This window comes from Anomalospiza imberbis, chromosome 3 (assembly GCF_031753505.1).
Source record: "Anomalospiza imberbis isolate Cuckoo-Finch-1a 21T00152 chromosome 3, ASM3175350v1, whole genome shotgun sequence".
Classification (NCBI taxonomy): Eukaryota; Metazoa; Chordata; class Aves; order Passeriformes; family Viduidae; genus Anomalospiza; species Anomalospiza imberbis.
The window spans coordinates 38,613,730-38,633,176 of NC_089683.1; the positions used below are offsets into that span (position 1 = coordinate 38,613,730).

The 19,447-nt window shown below is 37.0% G+C and overlaps 1 protein-coding gene across 9 annotated transcripts in view; it reads right to left on the minus strand.

The window, feature by feature from the left end:
• Positions 1–19,447, minus strand: part of EPHA7 (EPH receptor A7) — a 164,030-nt gene that overhangs the window by 116,018 nt on the left and 28,565 nt on the right. Inside the window, exon 4 of one of the 9 annotated variants that reach the window (XR_010997134.1) lies at positions 8,857–8,980. The exons of the other annotated variants lie outside the window; for them this stretch is intronic. The gene's annotated coding sequence lies outside the window, so the exon portion shown is untranslated. The remainder of the gene's footprint in view (positions 1–8,856; positions 8,981–19,447) is intronic. 9 annotated transcript variants of the gene reach the window in all.

Here is a 19,447-nt window from a genome sequence, read left to right on the forward strand (position 1 = left end):
AGTGAGAGATGGCATCTGTTATGCCTTCTCTGGCACCTAATATATATTGTTTTATAAGGAGCTCAGACTGTAGTATTTTGTCTAACTACTATGCAATGCTAAATGTCTAACTGAAAAAGAAGTTTATTTTAGCTTGATTTTTAAACTGCAATAACATCTGAAGATTATTCATGTTTCAACAAAGGAACTATGTGGTATGTTTTATTCAGAGTAAACTCATGATTTTTAATGGTGCCTAAGCTATAGTGTGAATGACATATCTAAATAGGGTTGTCCCATGGCTGCATACCATCATTCACTGAATGTATGTTGTTGCCTGTCAGGAATCTCTCAGATCTCATATTCATTTTCCAAGCCTACAATGCTCTTGTTTTCCAAAATCCTTCTAATGTCTTTTGAGAGATGTTCACATACTGCTGGTCACAAAAACAGAGATCCAGAAGGAGAATGCTTGCTAGGTAATAGTAACTTGCTCTGATTTTTCTACATAATGAAGTGAAAGCTTCATCTCTCTATAAATCTGTTAAAAAAAAAAAACCCTAAAACCAAACAAAACAAAGCCCCCAAAGCAATCATGGCACCATACGTGTCTTTTTAACTTATCTAGCTGCAAAGAAACATAGGCACCAAGTAGTACTCTGCTGTTTTCCTGGCTAATTTATAGACAAGGTAAATTGAAGAACATATCCTACAAATCAAAGAATACCTAATGTCACTATACTGTAACAGCAAAATCACTTTGAATCTAATAATTGCAAATCAGTACATAAAAGACTACATCTAAATGGCAATTAAAAACACGCTATAATATTCTGAGGAGAATTAATTAACTGGGTGAGTTAAAAGTTGTGCATTGAGGCTATGACATAATGTTTCTCTAAATTTTCAGTTTACAAGGGTAAGGCGTGTGCCTCTCATTAACTTTCTTGGAAATGATAAATATAAAACCACCATGAAAACTGGGGGAAATTACCATGTAAGAGATACAAACACACTAAAAATGCAGAGGTATGTAATTCTGTTACTCTGTTACAGGGTTCAAAACTGAAAGGTGAGTTAGAAAATTAAAGGAGAAGAGATATTCTAGCTTTCCTGTTCATTCTTTTCCTATTTCTCCTCTTTTGTTCAACCTTATCCTTCCCTCAAGATTAGGTTTGCAAGGTGCTTGAGTAGCTTCTGCTCAGAGTTGAGTGACAGCTCAACTCATTAGCCAGTTTGAGAGCAAATGCTCCACACTTTGAAGGACATGGTATAAGTTCATCACAAAAAAAAAAAAAAAAAAAAAAAAAAAAAAAGGGATACAAGCCTGAAATATTGTCAACAGTAAAAATTTTATCTGTCTTCCTCAGAAGGTTCTCAACCTGTCAGAAAACTAATGAGGAAATTCACTTGATTTGCTTATAACTTCTGCATCTTTAGGTTTTGGTTATTGTTCCTTCCTTTTATATTAAAATATTAATACTCTCTTTAAAACTTTTAGAAATCTTTACAAAATAAGAATCTGGTAAAACTACAGTGACTAAGAATTCAGCAAATCTAAAACTACAAACCAACTTATGTTGTGAAGGTTATGATGGTCTGATAGGAAATTTGTATGATTATCCAACTGAACAGAATAACACATCCCTGGATGGCACAGTAGACAACAGAGAACTGCTGTAACAAAATGAAATTTGCTGTGCAAACTTGGATGTAAGTGGTGCTTTTTTTCTATACAGATGCATGAAAAATTCATACTAAATTTGTCACATTCCTGTAATGACTTTTTGTTGGGTTTTGTTTTTATTTTTTTTTAACTCATATAAAATTCAGCCCTAACAGCTGTAAGGAAATAAAAAAACAAAAACAAAAAAACAAACAAAACCCCACCTCAACCAGTGGTGATGAAATTAATACAATAGATTGTTTTAATGAGATTTTTCTTTGACTTTTTTGCTTTCCTATTCGCTGGCATAGCACAAACAATGAAGCTTATACAATATTGCCACTTAAATAATAAACAACTCACTGAGTTCATCAGGGACTTTTGACCAGGGAGATTCTGTGACTAAACTCCTCTGATTTCACACAGGTTCTGTACAGCCATACCTTGTCTGGCCATACACAAATTAACATTTCAAAGTATCTAATGCATGCTTGGCATTTGGTACTGCCTTGTTTCTTAAGTAAGGTTTCCTGGGTTTTTTTTTTGTTGGTTTTTTTTTTTTTTTTTTTTTTTGGTAAAGACAATGAAAAACATCAAAACAGTAATGAAAACAATAGAATTTGGTAAGGGGAGGGGCATGTATTTTGGGTTTGCTTGTTTTCTAAATAAAAATACAGTAAAATCTGATCACTGACAAATCATTTGGAAAATAATTTAAAAATAATTTGAAAACAAATCTTTGAATTTCAAGCCAACAAGATTTCTATGATATTCTGGGTCTTCTTACCTGACTTTCCAATGTACCAAAGGCCTTTGGATTTAACAAAAAATTCTTTAAGCTCTGCTACTGTGTTCAATCCTGGGTCCCTCACTACAAGAACACTGAGGTGCTGAAACAGGTCCAGAGAAAAGTAACAGAGTTGGTGAAGCGTCTGGAGTACAAGTCTCATAAGAAGCAGCTGAGGGAACTACAGGTGTTTACCCTGGAGAAAAGGAGATTCAGGGAAGACCTTATCGCTCTCCGTAACTGCCTAAATGTTACAGGAGGTTATAAAGAGGTGTGGGTCAGCCTCTTCTCCTAAGTAACAATCAACAGGACAAGAGGAAATGGCCTCAACGTGTGCTAGAGGAGGTTTAATTTGGCTTAAAGAAAAAAATTTCTTCACTGAAAGGGCTGCAAGTGTTAGAATAGGCAGCCCAGGGAAGGAGTTGACTCATCATCCCCAGTGGTATTTAAAAGATGTGTAGATGTGGCACTTATGAACATGGTTAAGTGGTAGATTTGGCTGTGTTGTGGTACCAGTTAGAGATGATGATCTCAAGGGTCTGTTCCAACCTAAATAATTACATGATTCCTGGATATTAAAGGTAAAAATTTACAGTGGAATGCAAAAGTACTGAGTACTAGGTAGGACTGAGTTTTTTTTTTCACTCTCTTATTGATTTTTTTAAGAAACTCCATTATTTTAGAATCTTTTAGCCTCATTACCTCAAATCAAATAAACAAAGAGCGACGGTCACACTCTAAATAGCAACCTTATTACACAGCACCACTCCAACAAAACTACGATATGACAACCTTTTATACAGAGCAGTGAACACATCCCCTGACGTGAGCATCTCTAATGCCTAGTAAGCCCCTCAAAGGCTCTCATTTCCCTTGCCAAATGAACACCCATAGTCTTGCCAGTACAGCTGTCAGAATCTTCTAATCAGAGTCACTGTTTTTTCACCAAACCTTACAAAAACAGTTTAAAAATATGTGAAAAACCCTCCCACTCCCTGGCTACCCCTATTCTAGCTTCCTGTGAGCAGCAGAGAAACTTCTAGGAGAAGAAACATGAAATGGTGAAGGGAAGATGCAATGAAAGCTTTTCTGACAGTTGCTTCTAAGTTACCATCAGAAGGATAACAGAAAGAGGGGAAAGTTTTGGTCTATCATTGAAATATGTCAACAACATCTACAACTCTAGGAGATCTAAGTGTGCAGTACCACGGTTTGCAACTTGCCTTTCATCCTTCAGAGCTGTTCCTCAATCAACAAGAGTTGGCTTGCAGGGGATAGATGGCTTATGCTGCCCCAGGAACTGCACGTGCCTGCAGGTGGGTGTTTCTCAGGCTGTCTCAGACTGGATCCGCCCATCTCCAACCTTCCCAGAGAATCTATACCTTGACCTGCCTGCTTGACCCCATCCATGGACAGGTATGGGTGGGACAGTGTTGGCTCAGGCCAGCTGGAGGATACTAGGCTAAGTTTTCCTTACCAGGATGCCATGAACTTCACCTAACATTTGCCTCTAAAAGCCAGAACACTCAGACAGTCTGTTTTGCTCAAATGCTCAACACTGATGTCCAAAAGACAATGTAGACACACCTACACTGACAAAGGAGTTCCCCAACAGCAACCTACCTCTGCAAAACATAAAAATTTATTATATGGGCAAGATAATTCATATGTCACTAAAGCCTTATGTATAAAACATTGTGATATACTACTGTAAAACTAACTTAAACTAACTTTTGTGCCGCTTTATTGGTTCCCCAATCCAGTTTACTCTACAGCCATTAAGAGTCTGTGAAGTCACCAACACGGGGCAGAGGGCTACAAAATGGAGCAGAAAGGGGAAAAGGAGTAGAAACACTCCTTACAGCAATAATGTTTAATCAATGCATTAATAAAATATAAAGGTAGTAAAAATATAACCTGAATAGCTTCTTGTACTTCTGTGGAGAAAACAGCTCTAAGCTTAATCATTCTATCTTTATGCCAGACTCCCTCTTCACACAGATGATTCCCTCCAAAAACCCCAAAAATCCTCTCCTACAGTTCTCCAGATACAAATAAAATCAAAGAGTTTCTTATGAAAGCCTCAGATAATCTGAAATATTTTCATTAAATCATTTTGGGCCCTGTGAAATAATGAACGTCTTTTTGTGGAGTCTCAGATCTCTCCCAGACATATCCTTGTCTTTATCCTCAGACAAGGATAAAGTTCTCTGTAAAGCAAGTGGTGCAAATGAATCTGTTCTGTTTCTTCCTGAAGCTTTGAGACAGTCAACTTGTTGTGGATGTTTAATTTAATTTAATTGTAATGGTGCTTAATAATTGGCTGGCAAGAAATAAATCTGAAGTGCTTTATTGTGAAATAGAGTAGAAGCAGGCATCTCTATAAGCTTTCCAATTGAAATGAAGTTAAAATAACTTAATAACACATTTTTGTTTCCTTTGGACAATGACCTACTATTACCATTCCAGGCCTCAATCCAGAAAAAAAATTTCACAGGTTTTTGTAACACATTCCTCAAGGCCATCATTATACAGCAGGCAAATCCAACCAAACAAAAGACCAACTTCTAAAAACCCACAAGAGAGAAATTACTCCACTTCAGCACAACAGTGCTATAGAATCTAAAAATAACTTTACTTGCATATCTTGGTCTCAGATATTTCTACATTTAATGCTGATTGTCCTACTTACTCAGAAAAAAAGTATGCTCATGCCTTTCAATCCATTGTGGTGCTTTTGAAGGAACTTTAATGCAAAAAGAAACTGCTCTCCACAGTTACATTTGGCTTGGAATGGGAAAAAACAGAAATGCTGCCAGAAAGGAAACAAAAAATACACTCTAATTTCTTTAAGAAAGAATTCCCTTCCAGGTTCACAGAAGACAATAAAAAAATTACCAGTGCATAGACTGGAAATGTAACTGTCTTTGTAAGAATTTAACTATAATCCTTTAAAATAAAAATGGATTTAACCTCTTTATCTAAAAATTAGAGTGTCAGTTTATTAAGAGATTACAAACACACAACTTCCCTTTAATGAAAAAACAATATAAAGGAAAAGCATTACTATAGTAATTCACTGACATGAAACTGAACTGGAACAAAACATGAAGAAACTTCTGGGTTTCAGTAAGCATGTGGTAAGAAAAGCATTGCTAATTCTGATAGATTTATCTGTACCAGTTTTTATGATAAAACTCCTTGGATTCACAATGCTTTAATTCCAAATAGTACAGCATGAGTTGTGATACTGTGAAATGAAGTTGTCTTTACTAATTGCATACTCTGAACAGAAGTGTGTCTTATAGCAGAGAGCATATCAAATCTGCCTGGCTGATCCTTGTGATTTGAAAATGTCACTTTCTACTAAGCACAGAGAAAATAGGGAGGAGCAATAACGTTGCTCAAAGATAGCAGCCATCCAAAAAGATAAAGAACACGCTGAGGAAAAGCAGACAACAGATTGCAGAGACAGAACAATCACAGATGGAGGCCAGGTGGGCGGGTCAAACAATTTTTTTATAAAAGGTTTATTTTCGTATTTAAACAGTACCCCGTTGTGTAAATGTTCAGCAAAGAACTGATAAGAAAATGGATTTGTAAGTGCGTTTGAACAAACAACATGTCTTACAGTCAAGAGGGGCTTAGTCATGTATAATTAAGGGATAATGTGCATGGCTGAAGAGTGTATGATATTGCAAGTGATTAAACACCACTGCAAAACAAAGGAGTTAGATATCGAAGGAAGCATTATGGAACCAGCATGATGCAATCTCAAAACATGAACTTTATTTTTGTTGAAGAAGACAAGAAGATATTTATCTGACAAAAGATTTTTTTTCACTGAAAATGCTGTGCACTTCCAAGCTGCTTCTGCCCAGTAGGCAAGCTAACTAAGATTATCACACTTTCTGTTTCAGTGTACACTACTATTACATTTAATCCTTTAAAACCCCTAAGAGAACAGCTCTCTGTACATGCAAGGCCCAGGCACTCTGGAACTGTGCAATCATAGTTCTCTGCAAATTTCCAAAAATTTACTGGCATTAGTCAGCCGAGTAATTACAGACTCTGAGGGCTTGAACCAAACCCACTGAAGTAATAGGTGTCTTGGACAATGGATGACCTGAATCATGCAATAAAGAAAAGGCAAACAAGGAAGATCAAAGGTCCACTGAGACCACTGGTATTTCATAGCAAAGACTGCAGTATAGACACTTGAACAATCTCCATTGCATCTGCCCAGCTGTCATGTATATTTTCAAGGATACCAATATTCTAAAACATTTACAAAACTTTTAAAGGTTTGGAAACACAGAATTTCTATTTTTGGGATTTTGTTGTTATAATTTTTTATATTTGTGTTTTGGGTTTCAACTTGTGAAAAGCAAAAAGGAATAGAAAGAATGCCAATATAACACTAATGCATCCACAGTTACGTTTTTGTCTGGATGCAGAGTGCAGTTTTGTAGGGATTTCCCAGTCATCCATGCTTACTGTGTTTTGGTTCCCACCACATAATCTCAGAACAAGTGAACAGCTTTGTTTTCAGAGGAAATTAACCAGAAGATGTGCTCCAAGAGTGAAACTTATGTGTTCCAACTACAATTGGATCAGACTAGACCTACAACAAATAACACCTCCCTGAAATTTATTTAGTGTGAATATCAAGTCCTCAGGTCAAACTGTTTTGCTCTAGGTTCACTCCTATTGCTGTATTCTCCTTGCTAGTGACACCATCATGAGGGGAAAACATGAATTCTTTATTTAGAGAAGCTTTAGTTGTTGGCTTTGATTGACAAATCACTATTTAAAGTATCTAATAGATGTAGAAGTGACTCAGCATCCCAATTGTGAACAATTTGTATCTCAAATGATTTTTTTGTGCAAGCAATTCTTCAAACATCTCTGTGCAGTTTGTTAGAAAGGCAAATTTCTAGATGTTCATTCCCCAGTGCTCAAGAAACTACAATTCCTTGAAAAAAGAGCAAGACACTGGAAGAAAAACAATGAAGAAAGTAAGTTGTTATAGTCACAAACAGAAAGAAAACAGAAAAAGAAAACAAAAGCTGGTTTATATAAGTGAGGGGGGAGAAAAAGCAAATTTTTATAAAGTTCAATAACAGGCAAGGAGGCCCAGTTTATCCTTGCCTAACACATTTGCAGCTCCTAGTAGAAACCATCCATGTTACAGAAGTGCCCTCACAGCCCATGGCAAAACTCAGTTTTCCACTTAAGGTGGAATCTAGGGCTTTTAATTAGGCAGCTCTATTCAAAAATCATTCATTTATTCATTCTCAAAAGGATGGACTGCCAAGTAAGAAATAAAACATATACCACAAAGGCGTGAAAGTCATGGCAATGGCCCAGGGGACAGCAGATCCTGTCACTGATGAAAAGCATTCCCTGGTATCTCCGTGGCCTCTAATGCATTTCCATCTTCATTTCTGCTATGCTACCCTAAAGCATACTGGCTCCCTAGTATTGCTCTCCTTCTTCCCCAGTCTTGCAATTTTCTGCATTAAATATTTAAATAGTGGGGTTTTTTTTCTGAATTATAAAAGATACAAGTAAACTTTAACTGAAGTTAATTTAATAAGAATAACAAAGATGGAACAAATTCAGAGACTAGAGTGGCTGTAGAGAAACCAAGTAAAAGGGCTGAGCAAGGGGAAACAGAACAGGCATGCAGTCCTCACGCAGGGTGCTCAGTTCCTCCCCTTCCCAACTTTTTCTAATCACACAGCCAGACACATTTCCATTGCACAACCCACCTCCTTATCACCAGCAAGCACACCAGTCCAGCAGACCCACTGATCTCAAATGGGTCTCCTCTGAGACAGTGACAGGAAAGCTACACAAAGGAAAAAGGTTGGCCAATTCTGACACTGGATTTAAATACAAAGTCAGACTGGGACCTGAGTATCCTGAGTCTGCCCTGAGGGCTTCTGCAGGAAAAAAAAGGGGCTGTTGGGAGGGAAACATCAACAGAAACTGCAGCAATGTAATAGAGTGTGAATATTTTTAGAGAAGTTGTCCCTTGATCTCTACTGCCCATCTGACAACAGGCCACAGATTAAACATTTGGGATGTGAATTCTCCCAAGATTTTACAATGCATAAATTTCAGTTAGTATTTACACATGTAATGTGCAGCTCAGTTCTCACTATAGTCTGTGGAGACCCAGGACTCAGTGCCCAGTTGCCAAAGGCTATCCTGCCAGATCCTCAAGCTAATGGCCCAAAAGAATATGGGTCTTTTGTGTCTCCTGTATCACATTTGTCAACCTACACCCTGTACACTATACCGCACCTCAAACAAGACCAGACAAACAATGCTTACAAACCCAACCCAAGCCTCTTGCAAACGGTCAGTGGAACTGCTCTCCAGGCGACAGCTTCAAATAAATCCTTCTCTTGCTTACCTGTCCTGGCATGCTAACATAAAGTATCCAGTCATAAGAAATACCAGTAATCCTCAAATGGCACCCAGCTTCATAGCCTCATAAAATATCTCCTGTTTTCATATGCATCTAGCTTCCTATGAGGCTAGGTAGCGATGAGAAATTAGAACAGTGGATTGTCCAAAATTCTTTAATAATAGCTGGATCCACCTAGATCCATACACATAGCATTGTAGAGCTTTTTATAGCTTGTCACACAAAATCTTGGTGATTGAGCCAAAATGAGTAATGTATGCCTACAGGGAATGAGATATCAAGCTGAGGTTGGCATATTTGAGCTTTTGAGCAAAGAACTGGTGTACTGTAACTAGTACTCTAAATTCAAAATAAAATACGGTGCAGTCAAGTTTATGACTGTATTAGGCTATTATGACATTTATGTGGATGGTGATGAAAACCAATTTGCTATGAATACAAATGCTAGCTGGCAATTTCCTGCACTACAGCAGCAGTACAGATAGGACACACACCTGAAGAATCTTAATTTGTGGGCATGTGTGTACACATGTGCATGCTTCACAATCATTCATATTTCAGTGACACAACCCTCTCTACTGGCCTATCATTCAGCCAAAGATGAATGGTATGAGTAGCAAATAGTTTGGGAGCACCAAAGAGCAAGTAAACATACTCAGTTATTAGTGACTGCCAAGAGTTGCACTGTTAAAGACTTTATCAAGTACACTTTTGTTATGAAGTGAAATTAAAAAAACCCTCTATTTGTCCTTACATGTCTCATCCTTCTTCTTCCTTTGGAACAAACTAACCTATGTAATCACTGAAATAGCAGATGCAGAAGCCATTTATTAGGTTTTTTGCCAATATATGTATAAAGCTACAATTATTAATTATGAACTTTTCTGAGGGATCTGGGAAACCCTGAAAACATGCTATTTCCTGCACTACAAAGTGAGCCCACCCCTTTGCCTAGCAACTAATTCTCACACTGAATTAATAAAGCACCTCTGTGCACTTTTGTGCCCTTTTGGTTTCCATGTCCTGTAAGGCCCATAAGTGCTTGAAACTCTCGTCTGAATTTACATCGCAGCTTTTAAGATATGTTATAAGTACTGTGAATTTTGTGAAATCAAAATGTTATTCAGAATAAGGAGTTATAAGATGCAAAAAGAATGCAAAGGTCACTAGAATCTGTTTCAAATGCAGTGAGAGGTTTTAACTATGTGTGCAAACACAATTGATGTTAAGAGTGACTTTACTGGACATATTTGCAAGAATGAGCCCAAATGTATATCAGCACTGCAGGAATACTGGTTTTCAACCAGCAACATTCCCAACAAGAACCTTAGGATGGACTTAAGCCAATATATCCACCAATTTGTGCTTTGCACTTACGTTTTTCCAGTAGTACCAGAGATTTCAAACAGCCCCTACTTTGTGCTGGATTTTCACTCATTCTCCTTCAGTCCTGAACATAGCACGTATTGTGGATTAGCAGTCAAAAAAACCTGTTTCATCAAAGTCTGATAATAGGAGCTTGTGAAAAAGAAATGGAATTTAATGTGAAAATAGGTATTGCTAGGATTGCAGTACTGATTGCTTTTTTTTTGCTTTTTTTTTTAACTGCATTCACTTACAGCATCTGCTTTGTGTTTGCAGTGAAGCTGCTATAAAATTTTCTGTCAGCCGTAACTGGTCTGCAGAACTAAGGGTTTCTGCTGTACAGTTTAGAAATACAGATACTTGACCTTTTCCGTGATTATGTTTCTACAACATCCTTTGGCAGCAAAGCTCACAGTCTAATCAATCGTATAGTAATTGTCCTAAAAATTAATATAAATTATTCCTGACACTGCGTAAGTACATAGCACTTTTATTTATGTCCATTGGAATATCAAAATAAAATACTCCTTTTTTCTTTGTAGCATTTGTATCAGGTTGGCAGAATTAAGATTTTACATAGAAATAAAAGAATTTGTGTACACTGACCTGCTTTAAAAAAATCCAAATAAACAAAGCCCAAAAAAAAATCCAGAAAAAATACCACAATCTTTCAAATGAAGACAACAAATACCAAGTTATACTGGTAGATGAGCAGTTTCCACATAAAGCAGCTCCTTCAGATGAGAAAGTCAGAAGAGAACAGGGGACAAAGCAAAACCTCAGACAGACCCAGAATTCAAGAAGATTAAGTGGGGTTTATGTGGTTTTACTATAAATCAAATCCAATAACACAAAACTTGAGGAAGAGATTGACTTGTGGTATTATCTCAGTCTATATTGTCCAGCTAAAGATTTGACAGGTATATAGCCCATTTACATGCAGCTTTTTGCATATGCAGCAAAATTTATGTCTCCTCCTCAAATTTTATACCACTTCTGTTAAACTTAAAAGATTGATAGCACTGCTGTTCTCATGAAGGTCAAACAGGCAATGCAAACTTCTGTTCCTTTTAGTTCCTAATTTTCTGTAGAGTTACCCTAATTTTGTAGGGCTTAGGTTTACTTTATTAAGGCTGTAGCTATACTTAAATATGTCAGTAGAGTGGGAAAAGGCAATTTTTCTGTATAAAAGAATAGCATAAAATTTGGCAATCCATATATCTGCATTATCTCCCTAATTTTCTTTTTGCATAAAAAGCATTTTAAAGCTGCAGTCATTTTCTCTAAATAAAATAATTTTACATTTCAATGAACTTGGGCAAATATTCCCTTGAAGTACCTATTTCTTGAAAGAATAATGGAATTATAGAATGGTTTGAGTGGGAAGGGACCTTAAAGATCGCTTAGCTCCAAACTCCCATTCCCACCCCCCGCCATGGGTAGGGACACCTTCCACTAGACTAGGTTGCTCAGGACCCCATCCAGCCTGGTTTTGAACACTTTCAGGGATGGGGAATCCACACCTTCTCTGGGCAACAGATATGTTACCTAGAAGAAGATGAGCCCAGTAACTCATCATCATGGCAACTCAGCTCTTCTAGTGTGTAATTTTTATTTCAGAGAATGTGTATGCTATTCTTCCAGGCATGTTGACACATTATTGCCTTGTCTTCTTCAGTTTGAATTCCTGACACTGAGTACATCAAACCTGTTTGTCAATTCTGAATTCCTATTCCCTCATTAGGGAACTTAACATACTTTTTCACTGGGTCTGTCTTCATAGGTCCTAATTCTGAAGCGACCAAGTCAACAATATATGCACAATGTCCTAATGTCACATCATAAAAAGTGTTTAAAATCAGAAGTTTAGTCATTGTTTTAGCCATTATTCCAGTTGGTTTCAGAAAAGAAAAATGCAAAATATTGTTTTTTCTTCAAAATTATTTTATTCAAGTACCTCTAAGACTAATGTATATTTTTGTACCTTTCTCTTTGTGGTAATAGGCATTAAACTAGATTTCACATGAAGAGTTTCAGAAAGATGGTTACTCTGCTCTGTTTCAAATTTCATTACTCATGATAAGCTAGAGTACAGCCTGAAAATTTAGGGTTTATGGCCTCTATTCTGTTTTAAGCAGAAGTATAAAGTACAAGTGGAACAAACCCTCATTTGGTTTTATTTTGAGATTTCATCCTACTTCTGTTACCTACAATAGGTATTTGTCCAGTTTTTCAGGCTAAGCAGTCTTCTTCATAGGAGAAAATTATGTAGAAGGATGCTCAGTAACAAGACCACTAAAATTTGTGTTTGGGATCCATTCCCCACAAGTCAAAATTTGGGTTTGGGATCCATTCCCCACACTGGCGCCTTACAATTTTGTTACCAGACCCAACTCAAGTTCTCTATCTTCTCTGGTTAATTAATGAAAAATAGGAGCAAAGAAGGGATATATTCCCATTAAGTACATGTAGAGGAGCACCCTAGAAGCAACTGATTCCTCTTCTTGGGTCTGGCTGAAACACACTAAACAGCAACAACAGCCTTCAGTAAAATCTGTGCCATTTCAGAAGAATTTAAACTGCTCAAAGGAAAATATCATTAGAATAGAGAGTACTTCCTAACAGCTGATAGAATTAAATAGAATAACTGACTCTCTTCTCCACCAAAACAAGCATGAAATGATAAAGTGGAAAAGAGCCTTGCTGTCAGCCATAGGATGTACCTAACAGACAGGCACATTGAAGATAAATGCTTTATTCCTGCATCTTTTTTTCTTGTGGGTTTCAGGAGAGGGCTGTGGAGGTAAGAAGGTAGACAAGGAGCTTTTATTGATTTTCTCTGCTATACTTGCTCTTGCTACTTATTAAGAGCTGTGGAAATTGCCCATAGCTATCTTTTCCCATGTTTTTTCTAGATGCAATACTGTCACTCCTCTCTTTGTTCATGTCCTGGAAAAGTAGCTCCTCTAAGGACCACTGCTACAACAGCAGCAAACACCTAAGTCATATAAATGACTCAGTAAGAGATGTGCAAACACCTCACAATATACCAAATTCTCCTATTAATACCACAGTCATTTAAAGAGGTGAAGACCTTCAACCTGCCACCTGCAGTTAAGACCATCCAAAAGCTCTTGACACCAAGAGAGACCCCACAGGATCAGGCTGTAAAAGGCTACCTTGTTTTTAACTGTGGGTCTTCTTTTTAAACTAGAGTAAGTCTCTCTGCAACTTTCCTTTAAGAATTTGCAATGGTGTCAACAACAGCGGCAGTAGGGACAGCAGCTTTCCAAGCACCTGTCATGTCAGTGCTAGGGCCATCAGCAGAAACAGATTGTGCTAGAGACAGTTGTCCCACGTGAACCAGTAAGACTCAGCCAAGTCTCTCCATTCTGCACCGATCACTGATGAAGATGATTTTCTATGAATTGAAGGATAAATAAGTTCCTTGCAAAAGAAAAACAAACAAACAAACACAAACAAAAAATCTCACACACCAAAAAAAAAGAAACCCACAAAAAAACCACCAAATCAAAAAGCCCTCAGCATGTTTTATGACTTATTTTCCCTGAATTTCTTCCAATAAATGCACACTCCAATCTGATAAATATTCCCTGAGAAGCACTATGCATTCTGCTGTCCAGACATGGGGGGAAGGGGAGAATTTAAAAAAATCAACCTATGGATGACTAAATACTGATGAATAGGGCATGAATTCTGAGGCAGGTTGCCCCCCCTCTGTCTCCCACTGACTAATTTACAGAATCTGCAGTATTTAGAGTCACAATGTCAACCAAAGTCAGAAGAAATAGAATTCTAGAAAGCATTACAACCATGATTAGTACTCTCTATCCTGACTACTTATCAGACACATATAAATCTTGATGCCTATGTGACTCACTATGATGAAATTAAATGAGAGCAAGCAGAGCAAATTAATGTCTACTGCTTTTATCTCTAACCCAGTCAGAGAGTCATCAATATATTTGAGTTACTGCAATATATTCTGCACTATTTCAGAATATTGTTATCACTTTATTAACCCAAGTATCTTCAGTATTTTCTTCTATATCTCCACCGTTTTGTAAAGAATAGCCCCTCTCCAGCCCTGACTGCATTATCCAGCATTTTATACAACATGCTCTATGTTATAAAAAAAAAGAAAATATTTTCGAATATACATTTAATTTATGCCTAATATAGTGAAAGGAGAACTAAAATCAGCATGCACAAAGGCAAGGAAGGAAAGCAGCTAAGAGTCCGTAAGGACATTAAAGTCTGTGGTATCCCTGTTCATAACTGCATGTATTGTAAAAGCACAGAAGCTGCACATTCACACCAAATCAATCCTCTGTTTACCCCCAGACATTTTAATCTGTTTCCTTAAAAGGACAGGTGCTGATAAAGATCTGAAACAGAGACCAAATTAAGAAAATGACAGGAAAAAAGAATCCCTGCTGCTACAAAACAGCATTCTCACCGGGATCGCATTTCTTGAATATTCTCCTTCAAGGAGAAGAGTGTATAATTTTTTATATTTAGCCAGGGAAGGTGACAGACTGAAATCAGAGTTGCTAAAACCAAAGCAGGTAGTGTGAAATTTAAGAAAGTACAGAACTGGGAACCTAAAATGGGGAAAGGGCTTAATTTGTTTTTCTTTTTCATCTTTAGAAAATCAGCACATTATTCCAACTGAGCTAACATGCTGAACTCTGCTGCAGGATTACAAGGAAGCTGAAGACAAAGGTTTCATTCAAAACTCTACTCTTTTACAAGGGGTAACCTCCTGTGCAGATGTAAAGTCAAGTCACGTCAGATGAAGTTCGCTTCTCTTGGGACAGTGGACAACATTTATGGAATCAAAATAGAAAGAGAAGCCTTCATCCTGTATCGTTCAGTGTCCTGCACATTGTTCAGATCAAAATTTACTATAGGAGGTAGTGCATGTAGATAGTCATTACAATTATGCTAAAAAACAGAAAGAAGTTCCTTTTCATTTTCACCACTATACAATAAAAACATTAATTCTTTCTAACAGCAAGGTGTGAAATATCTTTAAACATCAGTGATTTTACACCACTTATTTTCTCTTACTACAGGTAATTTAAAATAAATCACTGTCTGTGAGGCTTAGAAATGTACCTCCTCTAGATGTCTGTTTTACCCACGATGTCTCTGCTGTGTGACATCGCAACTATCTGTCATGAAAATTAATATAAGATAATAAGCAGAATACTTTAGGTCAATTCCTGATCCAATTAAACTAAGACTCACACCATTCACATCACCAAGGCCAAAATTACACCTTCTAACTTCTACCAGTGAAAACCCAGTGGGAATAGCTAAACAGAAAATGGCATCCAGTCTTTATGCAATTCTTGATAAATAAATTCAGCAGGAGGTTTACCATTTGTTTTCATAGAAACATGGATGAACCTATCTTATGCAAATAAGATGTAGTGGCAGAAAAACATGCATAAATTGGAATATTTCATTGAAAGTGATATTTTCCACACAAAGCTTATGATTTTTAGGAACTTATAGTTGCTCCAGAGGCCAAATTAAAAGAGATCATTTTACAAATAGGAAGAAAATTATTTTGCTTGTCCATGATGTAGACATCATTTTGTTTTGTTTTGAATTTCTACCAGTGTACTGTGAGATTCTATTATATCTTTGTGCTTACTGAGGCTGCAAGGGAGAGCTTGAGACTCCTGGTCATATTAGAGAATTATCTTTTACTACAGAATTTTATAAGTTTGTCAAACTATGTTTAATCATTTTTTCAAATTGAAAACAATAATGTAAAATTATCTATATGATACACTAATTACCTACCTCAGTATGGCAGGAACGTGAAAAAAAGTGAAATGTAAGACAGAAAGCTGACACTAGAAATATTTTATATCTATTTCTGGCTTAATATGTTAATATTCCTCATCATAGAAAAGAAGGATGTGTGCTGACCTGGCACTGCAACTTTTTGCAAATGCACAGTAGCCAGATACTGATGCCTTTGAATATTATTAGCACACTGTGGTGAGAATAAATGCATCAATGACTTTTTAATGACTTTAAATGAGATACCTCTGTGAAAGCAGACAAGACAGGCACAAACATAATACACGGTGTTTTATTAATAAAAGAACAACCATTTTTAACGCCGTTGAGATGATCCCCTTCAGGCCTCAGCTGCACCATAGGTGATAGCTTTGTGACAAAAATAGAAAGGCATTCTCTTAGTCCTAAAATAATACTGTGCAGAAGGCATTACTTTCTTCCTTTGAAGCAAACAGATTATTTTGGACTTTCACACAGCCTTAAATAGCCCGTAACTGGAAAACACATCTGAACAAAAAATTTAAACTCCCTGGCTAATGAATGATATGCATACAGAAGGGTTAACTGCAGGAGGGTCACCTCTAATTATCTGCATTGGAGACTTTAAAATATGAGCATTTCCATTTTTCTGTTTTGATTACCCCTTATCATTTATTATCTCCTTTTGATATCCTTAACTACACAACATTTGTCAAACATCAGAAGTGCTTGACAGCTGACCCTTAAAAAATTCAAGAATAGAAACTGAAATATATTTCTGCAGAAGCTGAAACTGTACAGCAGCAAATAGTCATAAAGCTTGTGACAACACTACAAGAGCTGGCAAGAGGCACTTCATGCAAATTCACACGTATTTTATTGTCCAGCATAACTTCACAAAATTCCTGCACTTTATTTTTAGCATAGTATTAAGTGTTACCTCTCAGTGATGCAAAGAAACTCAGTGAATGATGGGGTATTTCAGTTAATTTAGCAGAGCAGGAGTTGATCATTCCAGGAATGCAGATGTCATAACATAAATGGGCAGCAAACTTCTGGGGGTGCATACTGAGAGTGAATTACTTCAGTGGAAGTCAAAAACACATGCAAAGTAGAAAACTGCAGAGGAATACAGTTCTGAAATAACCAGACTGTTATTGCATATCCAGTAGTTTATCCCCATTTAGCCTTCAGTGTTAAAGAAGCTAGACACTGGAACTCATAGTTAAACATCTGATTTGCAAGCTAAGGTTCACTGAAGTCTTCACATCCAGTTGTTCCTGATTATATCCATGCAAACAGAGTAAGACTTGCTCCTGTTTAGTTTAAACCACTTTAAAACCTGGATTCTCCTTGACATGCTTGTTCTGCACCAACAATTCCTGTTTCATCCTGCACTCTTCAGCACAGAGGAACAGGTGTGCTCTGACTAGAAGCCTTCTGCTGCTCAGCATAGAAGGATATTTCCTCACTTTTAACCTAAATTTTACCCATAGGGAGACTCTAATTACACAGACATTGGAATGTAAGTCCTGTGCTCCCTGATGTGCTGCAAGGGAGAGGCTGTGAAAGAGCAAGAACTCATGTACTCAAAGTCCTCTGCAGTCTCGCTGTAGAGAGTATTTTACACACATAAGCTGCAGTAAAGATTTCAATCCACAAGGGCCTCTACAGTCATATGGAAGAGAGACAACCATTCATGCTTATGGTCTGCTTGGTAAATTCTGTAGGAAATATGCTTAGTTTGCAAGAAAAAGGATGGGTTTTCTATTCATCAGCAATACAAACCCAGTTTTTACTTTGGATCTTTCAAAGCCCCCAAGGTGTTTCTCTCCTCCCCATTCCTCATCAGTGGTAACAGTGTTTCCACAAGTTAAATTACATCCTCCTTTACACCTATGCAACAAATAAATGTTCTCCCACACTTGGAGACACTTTGCCCATGATGATTACATACAGGTAAAAGCTGCTCAAATTTATTATGATTAGACTGTCACTTCCTAAGCAGTCCTGTCACTGGTATATGACATGAATTAAGATTCCTGGTTTAGTCCTTCAAGATACACTGGTTCGTCATAAATAAAAGAATATTAAACACAAAACAAAACCAAAAAAAAACCACAGAAAAAGAATCCCAAACCAACCAAATACAAAAAGAAAATAACTTTGCGGTTATTTTAAATGAGGTTTTTAAAATGGGCTTCAAAATCGAAGTATGCTTGAGCATATGAAGTTGCTAATTTCTTACTTTTTTAAAAAAATCTTAATTCTAAAGCAATTGGTAATCTATTTTATATTCCAGTGCCAAGAATCACATGGCTTTGTTGTTATTCTTTCTGAATGACCATCTAATTTCTAACTTGAGGAAAAAAAAAATGGCTTCTTATCCTCCCAGCTGTAGAAAATATTTTGAAAAGATGACCCAATTACATTCAGAGACTGAACAGATGCATACAGAAGGATTAAAGAATAATTTTTATTTCAGACATTACTGATATTGTGGGGACCCAATTAATTTCAGCTACATGAGTTATGTGTGTTTGTCTAAAGCTAAAGAAGTTTAAAAAAACCAAACAAACAATAAATTCTCAGCTTCAGAACCATTCTTCTTCTACTCAGCTCATCTTTAATTTCCAGTTTTGCAGGCACTTGGGTTGGTGCATTGAGAAAAGAGACATTCCAACCTGCATAATGAAAAACACAGAGCCCAATCACCTTAGGCTGATTCAAATTCAAATTTCATCATGCTTTTGGGTTTTTTTAGTGGTATTTTTCCTGTCTCTTTGCCATGTGGATAAAACACAAAGAGGTCTTTTGCATGGGTAATATAAAAACCTAACTTTTGTCACACCCTCTGCCATTTGAGGAGAAAGAGGAGCAGGAAGGAAGAGGAAGAATGTACCTTATTCTCCTTCACTAAGTAAGGATATGGCTGTGCTTACAAATGAGCCCTTCATTTTTTTATTACTTATGAAAAGTATTTCCACAATGTTTACCATTGATATTCCATCTATTAAAATGGATACTTCATCCATTAAAAATTATATTTTCTCTGTGTGTGAAAGGCACTTTGAAAACTGTTACCATAAACAAAACCCCAAAAAACAAAAGAGAGGCAGCAAATAGACCTTAGTGCTTATGAAAGGCAAAGACAATCTCCCAGTCATTTCAAAGGGGCAAGTTCAGGCCTCACCTTCATTCTTGTACATTTGCATTATTGACGTTACGAAACAAAGGCAGAGCTCTAAGTAAAGAACTGGTGGAGCAGAGCAAGGGTGGCTGTGTGGTGCTGTGACATTAGTGACAGTGGCTCCTCAGCACACCCCCCGCTGGCTGAGGCGCTGGTTATGTGCAAATAACGAATGCCGTTCAAAGCATTCAGACACCACTT